Here is a 17758-nt window from a genome sequence, read left to right as displayed (position 1 = left end):
ACAAAATTCAAGATTCATTTGAAAGAAGAGATTTTCCCCTTTCTCCCTGGGGGCCCTGGGCAATTGCCACCTTTGCCTACCCATAGCGCCGGCCCTGTTCCCCTGTTAAATTAACAAAACTGCACCTAAAACCACATCAAAGCTGATTGTGATGCAGATTTAACTGCAACCAGAACCACAGGTTTAACTGCATCATTATCAGTTTTGAGGTGGTTTTAGGTGCAGTTTTGTCCATTTAACGGGTGAAAGACATGAACTGAACAGATGAATTTGATTTTGAATGGGAAACCTATTCAACAAATGGTATTTACCTGTTCAGTTCATGTCTTTCACTTGTTAAAATAACAAAATGCACCAACGCTGATAACGGTGCAGTTTTAACTGTGATGTCTGGCCGCACCTTCAGGTTTTCTAATGCAGTATTTGAAGCCAAGATCAGGTGTGGGTTTTAATTGGTGACAACATATCATAAACATGTGCTTCTACTCCACTCCTGGTTTGGAGTGCTTCTGAAAACCTGGACCTCTGTTATGCAATAGATCAGATTGGTTTCCAAGAATGCAATTAACTAAAAGGGCCCTCTGCAGAGAGGAATGTTGGGAAAGTTCCAGGGAAAATTTCACAGCAATCATACATACATCACACATATCCAGGATCAATAAAGTATATACCCATTTTTTTCTATGTTTTAAATAGTAATTTATAAAAATGTATTCTCTGTCTGTACTTTCTTTTTCCTACAAGCCATTTTGGGCATCTCTTTGGCTTTTTGATACATCTGTATTTAACAAGGACTGAGATATGATTTTTACACACACTACTGAATGTCTGAACAGAACTCAACATCAACAACTGTAGATTCTATTGCCATTGAATCAATCTCTGGTAGCACTAAAAATACTTCACAATACTTCAATTGGGCCGTCCTGTCCAATATTCCTCTCCTGATCTAGTTGTTATGCAAAGCTTTATGGCTAATATATTCCAGACCGGAAGGCAGATTAGGAAATTGCAAGGGAAAATGGTTTAAAAGAAAGTTTGTGGGAAGGAGGGATAGGCCCCTTTCACACTTGCGTTTATCACGTGCGTTTTCTGCGCATGCTTTTGACGCACAGAACTCTCATTGCACTCTGACCCATTGTAACCAATGGGTCTTTTCAGACTTGCATTCTTTTTCACGCACACACGCGCGTTTTTTTAATGCGCGTTTAAATCTCGATATGTTCTACTTTTGCAAGTCACGCGCGTGAAAAACGCACCATACAAGTCTTTGGAGATGCATCAAAAACGCATTGCACTCTGAGACACTTGCAAGTGCAATGCAAGTGCAATGCGTTTTTCACGCATCAATTGCCATAGAAAAGATAGACCTCAGCCCTGAGTCCATTTCACGCGCATTTTATGTGCGTAAAAAACGCATTGAAATTGCATTGAAATTACATCAAAAACGTGCGTGAAAAACTGAGACACTGAACAAACTCTGACTGAAAACTGATTGCACTCTGATGCAAAATGTGCGTTTTTCACTGACCAAACCCTGATCGCACCCTGATCAAACTCTGACGTGAAATGCAACGCGAGTGTGGAAGGGGCCATAGAGAGATGAGTTTATATGGCATTTTCCTGCTCTTTTGCTGTTGTGAATACTTGTGATGCATATACACAAGTATATATTTATATACATGTTGAATTATTATCTTGAAGGGGGTGGTCATACATGGCATTTGCAGTGTGTTTTTAAATTCATTGCAGAAACACAAGCAAAATACTGGTTGCACTTCCAGCAATGAAGAAAATTGCTTTCAAACCAGCCAAACACATGGTAACATGTAAAAACGCATGTGTTTCTGCAATGCATTTAAAAACACACTGAAAACGCCACATATGCCTACACCCTTTTTATTTGTGGGGTAACAGCATATCCCATGGATATGTGAAAGGTTTCTTAGGATAGGTTTTTAGAGGGGACAACTTTTTATACCTATTTATAATATACTTTATGGGCCAAATTTATCAAGCTGTCTGAAAGTCAGAATATTTCTAGTTGCCCATGGCAACCAATCACAGCTCCCCTTTAAAATATTTATGAGCACTGGTAAAATGAAAGCTGAGCTGTGAAATATTCTGACTTTCAGACGGCTTGATAAATCTGCCCCTATATGTTTAAACTTGTGTTATAACCTGCACCTGTTCCCCAGCACTGCCCACCAGATGCCCCTCCATGATGGTACAAGTCTTTAAAGGAATTTTCCTATGAAAGAAAATTCTTACATCTGAATCCCCTAGTGATGTTAACACAATAAAGATCATTTTAAAGATCATTAGGCAGTTATTTTTCCACAAATATCCTCCGTAATTCAGCTTTGCTGTCTAGAGGAAATAAGTATGGACATAGCGTAAACGGTTTCAATAAGTAAAAAGTCTTTATTCCTGGTTCTACTCACATAAAATCCGATAAAAATGTGCATATAGTCAATCTACAAGGAAACCAGACATTGCGTATGCAGACACCTCTACATCAAGTATAGGTACTTCAGTTGGACCCTGTGCCAATGATGATCCGGCTCTGGGTGTATATGCACTTTCATCTGCCTTCTGACATTGTACTCAAATAAACAGAGAAATGAGACAGGTCAGAGATGACGAGATGCCTATTGCACAAACAGCTATATTACATCTCACTGACATGTGCCTGCCTCCCCTATCCCCCCCAATCACTTAGCTCCTTGCAGTTTGTAGTTTGCAGCCTCTCTCTCTCTCTCTCTGCTTAACATGTTCTGGCAGGATGTGAGTGACTTTTAGCTACGGACAGGGGTTGTGGCTACAGCCACACAGCAGAGAAAGACAGAAACTCAGCTCCACGATCTCACGCAAAAATCCAAGATGGCCACCACTAAGTCAAAAGTTACTGGGTCGTGTATAGGGGCAACGGAAATTGTGTACACAAGGACTGATAGGGACAGGTTAGACTTATATCTGTGAAATGCTGCATTTTTGTTAATAACAGTGAATTAGGGAATGTGTTATTTTCTTATGCTGAGTACATATAAGAAACTTGTCTTCATGGGCATACCCCTTTAAAAAAAAACATACCTGGATATGCAGGCTGCTGATAAATATGCAATTTCTGACTATGGTGGAGATTTATCAGGTCTTCTATACCAGTTTCTGGAGTAGAAGCACTGAAAGAAACACCCTCCCTTATGTCTTTAAAATCCTGGATGTCCAATTCTATAACATGCATGACCCCAATCATTTAACCAAGCTCATATAAACATAAATTTAAAGACACTTTTTAATAGGTCAATTTTTAGGTCCTGTAGCAGACATGTAAGGTAGCACTTAAGTATACCTTTACATGAGTCAATGATCAAAAAGCACATCATATGTATGGTGAAGATGATTATCATTCTGTTGAAAGGCATTCCAACAAGTGTCAATTAACTCTTAAATGAGCCTAAAGGAAGTCTGCCATTGCTCAATCCCCCACAAATAAACAGAAATTATGTAGGACACTTTATAAGATTTGCAGACTTAACTTTCCTGTTTATCCATGATCTGTTTTTTTACAGAAAATTCTGTTTTCAACTTTAACAAATTGGCTTCTTGAGATGTTTCCTTTTCTTCTGGGGCACCTGTTTTCTTTGTTGCACAGCAGCAACCATTGGCACTTCTTTACACAATAAGTGACACTCCTTGTAGAAAATGGGAACAGCAGCAGGCACAGCACTTCCTTTGGACAGACTTTCCCTCATATGAAGCATGATGCGTATAGCCCTGACACTAACTTGTTGTACTGTAGTATATATTGTCTTTAGATTGATATTTACAGTCTTAACTTTTTATACTGCATATATTTCAATATTATTTCTGTATTAATTTCAGCATTACAATCTATTAAAAATTATTTTTAATATTTTATTTTGTGAAATATATCATTTTCTTTAAGCATGGAAAAACATTACAGCTAAATGTCCTCACCTCTGTATGGTGCTGTTTAAGTTGTTTAATTGCTGCCAGCACTGATTGTGGCAGTTAAAGGCAGGTGTGGCTGCATAATATAGCTGATATGATCAAAGGGGTATGCCGGGAATAAGCATAATTCATATTCAAGTGGGTCATTAACATATATTATTATGTTATTATGAAATTATTTGTTAGCAGAAAAATGTTGTGGACATACATTAAAATGGAGAATTAAATGCTACTGGCTCTTTAATCAGTCCTGTGACTTTGTCTCTGTGGAGATGGCCATCGGTCACATGTCCACATCATGTGTTCTGCACCTGCCTGGGCAGGTCATGTGATCACCACTATGTTTACCTATAGTCAGTTGGTTGCAGTGCATCCAGTATGGCCATTGTTGTGGTAATACCCATCTCAGTGAAGCAATGTGCAGTGATGGCAATTACACATCATTGCTATGGTAACAGATCAGGACAGTCTGTTAGATCATCACTGGGAGCAGAGCATGAGAGGGAGGAGCTGTTACTGAGAACTGAAGGTTCATGGGAGTTGTAGTTATAGATGGTGGCCATCTTAGGCATAACTCTGCTTACTTTAGAAAGTCCATAAAATTTAGTGAATCATAAAAGCAAACTATTTATGCTCCATTTTGTGATTAATGAAATTGAGTTTTGTTGTATTCGGTTATGTATAGCATTATGGGTTTTTATATCAGACCTTCATATTCCCGGAATATGCCTATGCTACGGGTATGTCCAAAACATGTGACCGATTTTCTAGCTTTTGAGTTATGTCCCTTATTTTTAACATATATCCTCAATACATTTTTATAAGTTATACTTTTGTTAAGTTGGTGCAGGCTGAACTATTTTTTCATAACAAAGCTGATACCTGCCTTGTATTGAGAGATCTCCTTTCTCTCCATAGAGTGGCTACGACACCACAACTTGCTCTATTGTTGTAGTTCGCTTCAGGGTTAAAAAATATTCCTTGTGTGTGGATGGGATTTGTAGGTCATAAGACATATTGTAAAAAGTCAAAATCATACATATTCTATTTTGCAGGTTTATATCTGAAGAAACTGTAATGCAGGGATGGAGTGGAGATATTTAATCATAAAAAAATATTTGTATACAAATAATTCCATACTTTATAGGTAAGATAACGTAGATGAAAAACAGAAAAGCAACTCTGCCTGGCAGTGAAAAATGTACTCAAGAGGTACATTTGTTCCAGAAAAGTCCCCGGTAGAATTAAAAAAAATAAATATTCTATACATGAATACAGAAGCTAGTATTGTTGATTGCTATGTGTATTGTTTTGAATTGGTGTCACAAAATATAAATTTTTTACTTTGCACCATTGACATATTTTATCTAGATTTACTAGTAGGCACTGGAAACTCTAACCCAAAAGGCTATAAAGAACTGAAATAGAACGCAGCTCTACTCACTCTCTCCTCCTCTCATGCGGGAGGAAAGTACACTGATTTTGATGCTAACGTCCCTTCAAGGAGCCTAGACAAACATGTCTTCGAATGCTGATGCAATATCCCTATGGCCACTGTATTGTGTGCTTTGGAAAGTTAAAATGTATCTCTCATCAGCATGCTGGAGGCTTTAACCCTCTGTGTGCCAGTCAGACAAGTAAACAAAGAGCTTTCTGTGGACTTCATAGGGAACTGTTGTCATTGACATAAATAGCATGGACATGCCTTCATATTCCGCTCAGAATTCTCTATCATGTGCTCACATGATCACCATGTGGTAAAGTTCAAAAACCCTCTAAATTCCACCCCGCAAGGCAAAAATTCCAAAAACTGAAAAACCTAGAAATATTAACACAAATTAATGTATCAGTGCAGAATTTTTGTGTAAATACTACACAGTGTATATACAAGCAATGGTTGTCTAAATACTAATATTTTATATAAATTCTGGTAATTATGCCATTTATGCTCAATTTTAGAAATTGTAGATCATTTCTCATAATTGTCCTGACTGAGATATCTCTTGTTCTTATGCTCCATAAAAGATGCAAGATTGTAGACTAGTGTAGCCTGTGTGTCTGTGTTTCCAAAAATTGTGCTCAAAAAGGAAAAACACTTTACTTTTCTGTTACTATAACTTACCTTCTCTTTAAATATATTTAATTTTTATGCTTGAGGATAGGTCAATAAATATATAATGCTGGACATCCCTTTTAACCCCTTAAGGACTCTTTTCTTCCATGTGTCACTCCAAGTGACTGTAAATTTAGAACCAAACAAAATTTACTGAGCATCTGCTCACTCACGCAGAGCCACATGTAGTAGTATGGTGTCTTCTTGTGAAGCCTGAAGCAATGAATCCAACCAAAAAGAAATACAATAGTTAAGAGTTATCAACATATCGGCAAGTAGACTATCTACTGATCAAATCCAAGTTTTAAGTACAGGACTTAACTTTGTTCCATCAACTAAGTATGACGTCTATAATACTTTGTCGGATGTCAATAGATTTGTGAGAATGTTGTCATTAAGACATTTTTTTAAGGAAAGTACATATTGACATGGAGGATAATGGTGCATGAACCATAGATCGGACATTAACCCCTTAAGGACGCAGCCATTTTGCAGGTTAAGGCTCAGCCCGATTTTGTGGATTCTGACCTGCGTCGCTTTATATGGTTATAACTTTTGAACACTGTTACTTATCAAAACGATTCTGAGATTGTTTTTTCCCCACATGTTGTACTTCATTTTAGTGGTAAATTTTGGCAGATAAGTTTTGCGTTTATTTACAAAAAAAAAGAAAATATGATAAATTTTTTGAAAAATTTGCCATTTTCGAAATTCAAAATCATTGCGTTTCCAGGCAGATAGATTTACCACCTAAATAAGTTGCTGAATAACATTTCCCATTTGTCTACTTTACATTTTCATAATTTTTGATATGTCTGGATAATTTATTTTGATGTCACGCGGCTTACAAAAAGAATATCGCTTTTCCGGATTTTCAGAATTGACTATTTTGGGGATAAATACAGTTTTGAATGAAATTTTACATATTTAGCATCAAAACCCCTATATAACCAACCCATTTTCAAATCTGCACCCCTCAAGCTATCAGAAACCGCTTTTACGTAGATTGTTAACCCCTTGAGATCTTCATAGTAATTGAATCAAAATGGAGGTGAAATTTAGAATGGTCAAATTGTTCCCTTATACGTTCATTTAGCACTAAAATTTACACATTTCCAAAATATAAAAAGAGAAAACCCACCATACAATTTGTTCTGCAATTTCTCCTGAGTACAAAGACCCCCCACATGTGGCCGTTACTTGTTTTATGGGCGCACAGTGAGACGCAGAAGGGAAGGAGCACCCTGCAGCTGCCAGGATTTTAGTTTCCTCATTGGCCCCTTTTGAAGGCTATAAAATTTTCGCTTTTGCGTTATTGGGGCCATGTGATGCCATTTTTTTTGCGCGATGAGATGCTTTTTCCATTGTTACCATTTTGGGGTTGGTATCACCTATTGTTGAAAATTTAGGAACTTTTTTTGATGGCAGGAGTAGAAAAGCATCAATTCTGTACTGGATTTTTTACTCTTTTTTTTTTTGGTGTTCACCGTATAGACTAATAATCATGTTATCTTTATTCTATGGGTCGATACGATTACGGGGATACCAGACTTGAATATATTTTCTTACGTTTTACTAAATTTGTCAAACAAAACCCTAATGTGGGGAAAAATCTATCATTTATGTATTGCCGTCTTCCAAGTGGCATAACATTGTTACTTTTTTGGCTACGGAGCTGGTTGATGGCTTATTTTTTGCGGGACATGATGTACTTTGCACCAGTATCATGTCGGAGTACCCATGGTTTTTTGATCGCATTTTATAGCATTTTTTGTGGGATTGAATAGCTAAAAATCATAATTTTTGGAAGGTTTATAGCAGTTTTTTTTTACGGCGTTTATCGTGGGGGTTCAATAATGATTTACTTTTATTCTACGGGTTGTTATGGACGCGGTGATACTATATATGTGGGGTTTGTGTTATGATTTAGACTTTTTTTTTAGTTATATGTCTCTTTATATGTTTTGGGGGTTTTGGGCATTTTTAGTGATTTATTACTTTATTTTTTTATTGAATAACATTTTTTTTTTTACTTTTTCACTTTTATACCATGGGACATGAACAAGAAATCCTCTGATTGCTTGTTCATGATAATATTCTGCAATACTGATGTATTGCAGAGTATTATCAGTGTCAGCCTATACACTTGCATAGGCTGGCACTGTGCCAGTAAGATGACGTCACAGACGCCATCTTACCGGCAATTCTTGCAGGTAACTCTGGGGTCCAGATCGGACCCCAGAGTTGCTATAGCAACGATCGGCGCCCCCCGAAAACGGTTCGGGGGGGGCGATCGTGGGGGAAAGACCCCCCAGAGGCATGTTAGATGCCGCGGTCGCGCTGACCGCGGCATTTAACGGGTTAAGCACCCGCGATCGGAGTCAACTCCGATCGCGGGTGTTACACTGGGGTGCTATCAGTCACAGCCGGCACCCCGTGTTTCCCGATGCCGGTTCGGCTCAGATCTTGAGCTGAACCGGCATGGGCTCAGCGTCCGATATATCGGACGCTGAGCGCTAAGTCATTGAGCTCAGCGTCCGATATATCGGACGCTGAGCGTTAACGGGTTAAATAATGAGTATAATGGTTTTGATTTCCAGGATCAATGTATTATTATGGATTTGCAACATTTATCTACAATGGACAAAATGGATATTCCACCATTAACAGTGAAGAACTCTGAGGCCCCTTCGACACTTGCGTTGCAGATCACGTCAGAGTTTGATCAGGGTGCGATCAGGGTTTGGACAGTGAAAAACGCACATTTTGCATCAGAGTGCAATCAGTTTTCAGTCAGAGTTTGCTCAGTGTCTCAGTTTTTCACACACGTTTTCAATGCAATTCCAATGCGTTTTTCACGCGCATAAAATGCGCGTGAAACGGACTCCTGACTGAACTCTATCTTTTCTATGGCAATTGATGCGTGAAAAAAGCATTGCACTTGCATGTGTCTCAGAGTGCAATGCGTTTTTGATGCGTCTCCATAGACTTGTATGGTGCGTTTTTCACTCGCGTGACTTGCAAAAGTAGAGCATGCCGAGATTAAAACGCGCGTTAAAAAAAACGTGCATGTGTGCGTGAAAAAAAATGCAAGTCTGAAAAAGACCATTGATTACAATGGGTCAGAGCGCAATGCAAGTTCTGCGCGTCAAAAGCATGCGCAGAAAACGCGCTTGAAAAACGCAAGTGTGGAAGGGGCCTTAGTATTATCCTACCACATTGAGAACTGCAGGGATGGATGTGTTCCAAACACTTGTATAAAAGAGATTTACAAGAATTGAGCAATACGCATCAACATACTAATCATAACCTTACGAGGTCCCAGAAAAATGCATTGAAATGCTTCAGGTTAATACATTTGTGACTACATGCATGGCTAATAAAGGGAGTTCCATTAAAGTGCTTAATAGTGGATTGGATGAGAAATCTGTCATGGATATGCTCAATGAAAAAGATTTTGGCATAGAATCCTACTGATAAAGTCAGACATATTCTAAATGAAACTGTAAAATGGGGCAAATTGCTAGGTATAAATACTGAAAATGAGGATGATTTCTTAATCCCTAAATATCTGTTATACCCTATTTTCCATGTTCTCCCTAAAATGCACAAGGGGATTTTTCCACCCCCATTTCGCTCTATGAACCCAGGGGTAGACTCCCTGTTAGAACAGTTGAATAATTGGTTAGATCCATTTTTACAGCCAATTTTCAAAAATAATGGATACAAAACAAGTATTGAGGACTATGTCAAAGTTGCGTTGGCACGCGGATTGTATATGGGTAACGTGTGACATATATACCATATATATTCCATATTGTATACCAACATACCACATGACAAATTATATGACATTGTCAGTGTTCTGGGTCTGTGGACCCTCTGCACCACCGCGGGACATGGTACTAGCCGACACTTGGGACCGGAGTCTAAGTGGCATCAGGTCTTCACCAGAGCCTGTCGCAAAGCAGAACACAGTCTGAGCCAGGGGTAACAGCGGGAGAACAGTGCTGGAAGGAACACTGGAACTCACAGCAGGAACACAGGAGCAGATACACAGGAACACAGGAGCAGGATCACGGGAGGGAACAGGAACACAGAAATACAGGAGCAAGAACTGGAACGCAGGAACACAGAGGAGCTTTCACTTCACAAGAATTGCTTGAAGATCCGGCAGGGAATCCTGGAAACTGCCGGCCTTTAAGGAAACCTGTGAGTGCCAGCGGCAATCAGCGGTGCGCTGGCCCTTTAAATCCTTGAGTGCCGGCACACGCGCCCTAGGTAGCAGGGACGCGAGCGCAGCCCAGGCCAGACAGAAGCAGGAGCGTGGAGAGGTGAGTTTGGTGCTGGGGCCAGGGGCAGCGCTACGGAGAGGGGCACGGTTGTGGGGCACCCATGAAAGACATTAATAGCCTTAGAGCATCATATGCAGAAATATACAGATTATACTGTTGATTTGCAGCAGTATATTTTACTGGTCACACATACTCTACTGAATAATAATTGTTTCTCATTTAATGAGGATTACTATCTACAAATACAGGAATGCCCAATGGGATTGTGTTTTTCCATTATCATTAGCCAACATATATGTTTGGGAGGGAGCAGGAATATATATATACACTCATCGGCCACTTTATTAGGTACACCTGTCCAACTGCTCGTTAACACTTCATTTCTAATCAGCCAATCACATGGCGGCAACTCAGTGCATTTCTCCTGCAGTTCAAACCGAGCATAAGTATGGGGAAGATAGGTGATTTGAGTGCCTTTGAACGTGGCATGGTTGTTGGTGCCAGAAGGGCTGGTCTGAGTATTTCAGAAACTGCTGATCTACTGGGATTTTCACGCACAACCATCTCTAGGGTTTACAGAGAATGGTCCGAAAAAGAAAAAACATCCAGTGAGCGGCAGTTCTGTGGGCGGAAATGCCTTGTTGATGCCAGAGGTCAGAGGAGAATGGGCAGACTGGTTCGAGCTGATAGAAAGGCAACAGTGACTCAAATCGCCACCCGTTACAACCAAGGTAGGCAGAAGAGCATCTCTGAACGCACAGTACGTCGAACTTTGAGGCAGATGGGCTACAGCAGCAGAAGACCACACCAGGTGCCACTCCTTTCAACTAAGAACAGGAAACTGAGGCTACAATTTGCACAAGCCCATCGAAATTGGACAGTAGAAGATTGGAAAAACTTTGCCTGGTCTGATGAGTCTCGATTTCTGTTGCGTCATTAGGATGGTAGGGTCAGAATTTGGTCAACAACATGAAAGCATGGATTCATCCTGCCTTGTATCAACGGTTCAGGCTGGTGGTGGTGGTGTCATGGTGTGGGGAATATTTTCTTGGCACTCTTTGGGCCCCTTGGTAGCAATTGAGTATCGTTGCAACACCACAGCCTACCTGAGTATTGTTGCTGACCATGTCCATCCCTTTATGACCACAATGTACCCAACATTTGATGGCTACTTTCAGCAGGATAATGTGCCATGTCATAAAGCTGGAATCATCTCAGACTGGTTTCTTGAACATGACAATGAGTTCACTGTACTCAAATGGCCTCCACAGTCACCAGATCCCAATCCAATAGAGCATCTTTGGGATGTGGTGGAACGGGAGATTCGCATCATGGATGTGCAGCCGACAAATCTGCGGCAACTGTGTGATGCCATCATGTCAAATCTCTGAGGAATGCTTCCAGCACCTTGTTGAATCTATGCCACAGAGAATTGAGGCAGTTCTGAAGGCAAAAGGGGGTCCAACCCGTTACTAGCATGGTGTACCTAATAAAGTGGCCGGTGAGTGTATGTATATTATATATATATATATATATATATATATATATATATATATATATATATATTACAACAAATTCATTCAAAGAGTAGATATATTGGTATGATAGGTATAGTATATCGATGACAACCTTCTCATATGGTGTTTTGAGAAGGGGCATCGACTTTATCACATATATTAATGCTAACCACTGTAACTTGGTAAAACTGTAAATTGGTAGAAAAGAAATTCCCTATTTAGATCTAATTTTGGAGGAAAATCCTGCTACAGGAGATATTAATATTATTCTATATCGAAAGGCTGTCAGTGGCACTTCAATTCTTCAGGTGACAAGCTGTCACCCACATCATGTGACAAAAAATTTACCAGGGGGTGAATTTATGAGGGCACATAGAAGTTGCAGCACAACAAGGCATATTTACGACAGGTTGAGATGTAGAGGCTATTCAAACCAGCATATTAGAAGTGCTGAAAATATAGTGAATGATAAAACTAGAGATTTATTACTTTCAAATACATGTAAAAGATAGAAGAAATCCTGTATCAGGTACTAAGAGGGGGATGTTCTTTACTACTTACAGTGATGACTATGATCAGGTTCGGACTGGCCCACCGGAGGGCCGGTGGATCCTCCGGTGGGCCCCCGTTACCGCCACTACGGCAGGCACCTGCCTGCTGGGTCGGATTAGTCCATAGTGGGCCCCCGGTATGTCCGCTATGGCAGGGGCCTCCATCCCCACCTGAGGCCCCTGCCAGTGCGTGACAGTACCGGTACTCGATGCGGCCGTAAGCAGCCACTCGAGTGCCCGGTTTTCTTTGCCGGCACGCACCGCACTGTGACCCCTGATGCGCGGCAGCGTCATGATATACTCACGCTGCCGCGCATCTTGTTCCTGTCGGTCGTGCTGTAGCTGGGAGAAGAGAAGAAGAGGACGCGGGAGCTCTGCTAAAGGTGAGTGAGTTTTGTTATTTTCACTAATTGCAGGAATATATACATATATTAAAGAGGCCCCTAGAATATTATATATGATAATGGGAGTGGTTGCAGGAATATATATAATTAATGGGCACTAGAAGACTATATGTAATAAGGGGGAGGGGGATATGCAGGATAGGAGTAGTAGTGCTGTGCCCAGACATACAGAATAAGTGTAGTAATAGTGTGCTGTGTCCATATATACAGGGTAGGAGTAGTAGTACTGTGCTGTGCCCATATATACAGGATAGGAGTAGTAGTACTGTTCTGTGCCCATATATACAGGGTAGGAGTAGTTGTACTGTGCCCATATATACAGGATAGGAGTAGTAGCACTGTGCAGTGTCCATATATACAGGATAGGAGTAGTAGTGTGCTGTGTCCATGTATACAGGATAGGAGTAGTAGTGTGCTGTGCCCATGTATACAGGATAGGAGTAGTAATACTGTGCTTTGCTCATATATACAGGATAGGAGTAGTAGTACTGTGTTGTGCCCATATATACAGGATAGGAGTAGTAGCACTGTGCTGTGCCCATATATACAGGATAGGAGGAGTAGCACTGTGCTGTGCCCATATATACAAGATAGGAGGAGTAGTACTGTGCTGTGCCCATATATACAGGATAGGAGTAGTAATACTGTGCTGTGCTCATATATACAGGATAGCAGTAGTAGTACTGTGCTGTGCCCATATATACAGGATAGGAGTAGTAGTACTGTGCTGTCCCCATATATACAGGATAGGAGTAGTACTAGCACAGTGTGGGGCATTGTTATCCAGATGACATTATGCTGTAGTGACAGTGATATTTTTAGTTGCACAGTGTGGAGATGTGTCACACAGAGATGAAGGTATCTGGTGGAAAATTCTCCAGTGATAAGAAAATAAAGGGAGAAGTCGTCCTGCAGTTCAGTACCCAAAGGAGAAGACGTGTGACATGTGAGGTACTGAATCCCACTTCTGAGTCTTATAACTGTAATTACTGACTATTCTAGACTATTTCTATAATGTCAGTGCCTAGTCTTATGTGCTGAAGAGAAGAGGAGGTTAAGGGTCATAGTTAGTTATTCTTATTGGTAAGTTAGTGCTAAGCACAATCCAGCCACTGTGAACCACCATAGGTAGCGGTATGGTGGTCCCCCAAAATCAATTCCTCTGGTGGGTCCCAGGCACCCCAGTCCGACCCTGACTATGATAAAGAAATATTTACCCCTTTTATTTGCAGATGACAAGCTAAGAGCAATTTTACGTGCTGGATACCAGTTTGTCTCCTGTAGGGCTCGAACCATCAGAAATCTAGCGTCGCCTTCTTTACTCATTTTCAGATCACTATCAAGCCAGTGATTCTTGGCTGAGTATTAAAGGTTCTTATAAATGTGGGGGAAATAGATGCAATAATTGTTGTTTTATGCAAAATAATGGTAGATTATCTTCAATGTATTATAATAAAATGAGCAACGTAATATGTTGTATATTTAGTGAGTTGTAACATGCAATATTCAATATGTCGGTAGTACTATTCGTCCCCCACAAGAAAATGGTGCAAATGCAGTTTTTCACCATTTTCACCGCATTTGGATTTCTTTTCCCCCATGAAGTGTGTCACAACTGGGAGTCTGTGGACCCTCTGGACCACCGCGGGAGGTGGTACTAGCCGACCTGGGTCCGGAGTCTAAGTGGAACCCGGTGTTCACCAGAGCCCGCCTCAAAGCGGGATGGACTTGCTGCGGCGGGTAACCACCAGGTCGTTCCACAGGTGCGACTAGCCCACGGTGGCTGCCAAGGTAGTAATACAGGAAACAGCAGGACTCATGACAGGAAGTGCAGGAGCTGGCATACAGGAACGCAGGACCACAGAGATGGACTGGCACACAGGAACGCAGGACCACAGGAACGGACTGGCACACAGGAATGCAGGACCACAGGAACGGACTGGCACACAGGAACGCAGGACCACAGGAACGGACTGGCACACAGGAATGCAGGGCCACAGGAACGGACTGTCACACAGGAACGCAGGACCACAGGAACGGACTGGCACACAGGAACGCAGGAATGACAGGAACGCAGGAATGACAGGAACACTGGAATAACAGGAGAGCTTTCTCTTCATGGGAAAGACTTGAAGATCCAGCAAGGGTCACAGGAAGAGGCAGAAACTTATAACCGACGCGCTGGCCCTTTAAATCTGAGCGAGCTGGCGCACGCGCACCCTAGGAGACGGGGACGCTCGCCGCGGGAGCAGGAGAGGACATCGCTGGAGCCAGGGGAGGTGAGCGGATCAGAGGTCCGGGGGAACGCTGAGGGGCACGGGTGCGCCCGCGATCGGAGACAGAGATCGCGGGAGCACCCGTGACAAAGTGTAATTTGTTACACAGAAAACAAGCCACTACAGAGCTCTTTACATGGAAAATAAATTGTTAAAGATTTTTGGTGCTGGGGAGTGAAAAATGGAAATGCAAAAACAAAAAAGGGCCATGTTGTTAAGGGGTTAATGGATTTAAGGACCGGAAGCATTTTAATACTTAATTACAGTGTATGTCAACATCATTTTTCTGCTTATATTTTAAGGACCCATTTGTATATGAATTATGCTTATTCCTGGAATACCCCTTTTAAGTCTTTAAGTCTTCAAGGGTTGTCCAACTATCAATAAATTCCTACTGGCTACCCTTAACACTTTCCAATCAATAAAGTATGAAATGGAACTGCATCATGTCTAGCTGTCTTTTCATTGCTTTAGACCCAAAGTGTATCCAAATAGCCGAAGAGTTTTAACCACTATACTGCATCATGCATGTTGAGATGCGTTGTAGCAAACTAGGTGCATTATACTTATCTATTATGCAGCTAGCTAGTATCTTTCAAAAGACTGGTGGTCAGGATGGGATTTTCAGCTCCCATAAGTTGCACATAATAAACCGGTATAATGGACATCGGAATTAGCCCTCAATATGTGTAAAACATATGTGTAAAACAATTTTGTAAATTTATCATATCTAGCCTCCTGTAAAGTTGGAGATCACATAGGCTACTTCATTAAATAAAAAAGGGTTTTATTTATCAGCAGTATACTCTCACAGAAAATGTTATTCTCTGTTTTAACACTAATTATGAATACTCTGCATGTTGGCATAATAAATCGATCTACAGATGATGTGTTAGATAAATAGACAGGTAGAATGTATGTTTTTAGCAGAGTCATAGCCCCCAGAAATAACCTCCTCCTTTGCAGAATTTTCTCTGCATGGGTGAAATTCTCAGGACTGGGAGATGTTAAGTTATCTTCTAGCAGGAACTAACAATATCCTCTTCCCTAATCACTAAAATATGTTTGTCTAAGACCTTCAAATAAGAGTCTGGGGATAGTTAACCCCTCTATCTCTGCCCTAACTTTGCAATTTGCCTGTGAATTCAGATGAACTTTGGTGAGCAACAAAGTTTAAAGAAAATCAAATAATAATGATAAACCAGTTGAATTTACTCATGAATCCAGGCACTGTGACTGTGGTAACCTTATATTTGTTATCCATGGCCTTCTTCCTACTAAAATCAACCTTTAAAATGATGCTAATGAGCCAGTGGTATACCACCCAGAGCCTCTCTATGTTGCAGATTCATAGGTCGTTATACTGTGTAGGAGCACTGCCCCCCTTCCAGAATGTGCTTACTACTGCCAAGATTAAAGGAAGTGCATGGGGAGATTGAGAAGGAGACTTGCTGCTGTACTGTAACAACAGCCTGTGAAGCCAGAGCACAGAGGGCTTCTGCAACACGTGTAGAGCCTTTCTGGCTCATAAACATAATACAAAGTTGCTTTTAGAGGGAAGGAAGCAAGGATAACAAATATAAAAAGATTACCACAGTCACAGTGTCTAGATCTATGAGTAAGTGTCCCTGGTTTATCTTACTTAATTTTGATGGTATATTTCCATTAAAGGTTGTAGCCATGGAGCACAGCAAAAAGTCTTGGCTTTACAGTATACACTGTGCTGGACAAGAGAAGATATCCCAGCATAATACATATTCACATTAACTGAGGCCCTGTGGTCCATATGGTTGAATTTTAGCAGAGAACATAGGCAGGGCAATTTTTGCATATTTATTCTGCTGCCTCAGACAGGACTCATACACACAAACGTATGGGGGTCGTAAATATGGCAGCCAAATTTGCGGCCCGATCACAGCCTCCATAGAGATCTTTGGCACCCGGTCACGGTGCAGTGAGCACACTGTGTCTCACCTCACCATGACCGAGCCTGGTGGCCGCTATGCAAAATATAGGACATGTCCTATAGTATGCCATTTTACAGCAGTGCCTGCTCGGCTTTCTATGGAGAGCAGAGGGGTGAGGAACGCTCACCCCTCCTCCACCCGGCATGCGTTTGTGTGTATGAGTTCTACAGTGTTTCATAAACTATTAGAGAAGGGACTCAATGAGTTATTAGAGAATAGTATATGGTAGTGGAGTAATAGTTCAAAGTATGTATGGGCATGAACACAGAGCTTTAGGAGTGGTGACCACCGGATTTCATATTGTATAGGAGTGGGGGCATACAAATGGTAAGCTTATAGAAGTGAGAGCACAGTGTTTTATAGTATAATGGAGAAGAGCATAAGCAGATCATAGGTACACGTGCCTATCTGGTCTTTAGGAGTAGAGTCTTATTTATAAGATCACTATTGATGAGTAGATGGGAGATCTGCCAGGAGTGTGTACTCAGCCCCAGCCAGCATTTATTCAAGCATGGAGAGACACCAAGGCTTGGGGAGTCCAAATGCAGGTTCAGTTCTACTTCCCCATACCTCTTATGTCCATCACCATAGCCGGCAACAGGTAATGGCAGAGTACACAATAAATGCTAATATATATGCTCTTTGTCTGGAAGGGGAGAG

This window comes from Engystomops pustulosus, chromosome 2 (genome assembly GCF_040894005.1).
Source record: "Engystomops pustulosus chromosome 2, aEngPut4.maternal, whole genome shotgun sequence".
Taxonomy (NCBI): domain Eukaryota; kingdom Metazoa; phylum Chordata; class Amphibia; order Anura; family Leptodactylidae; genus Engystomops; species Engystomops pustulosus.
Note: the sequence above shows the minus strand (reverse complement) of the source record.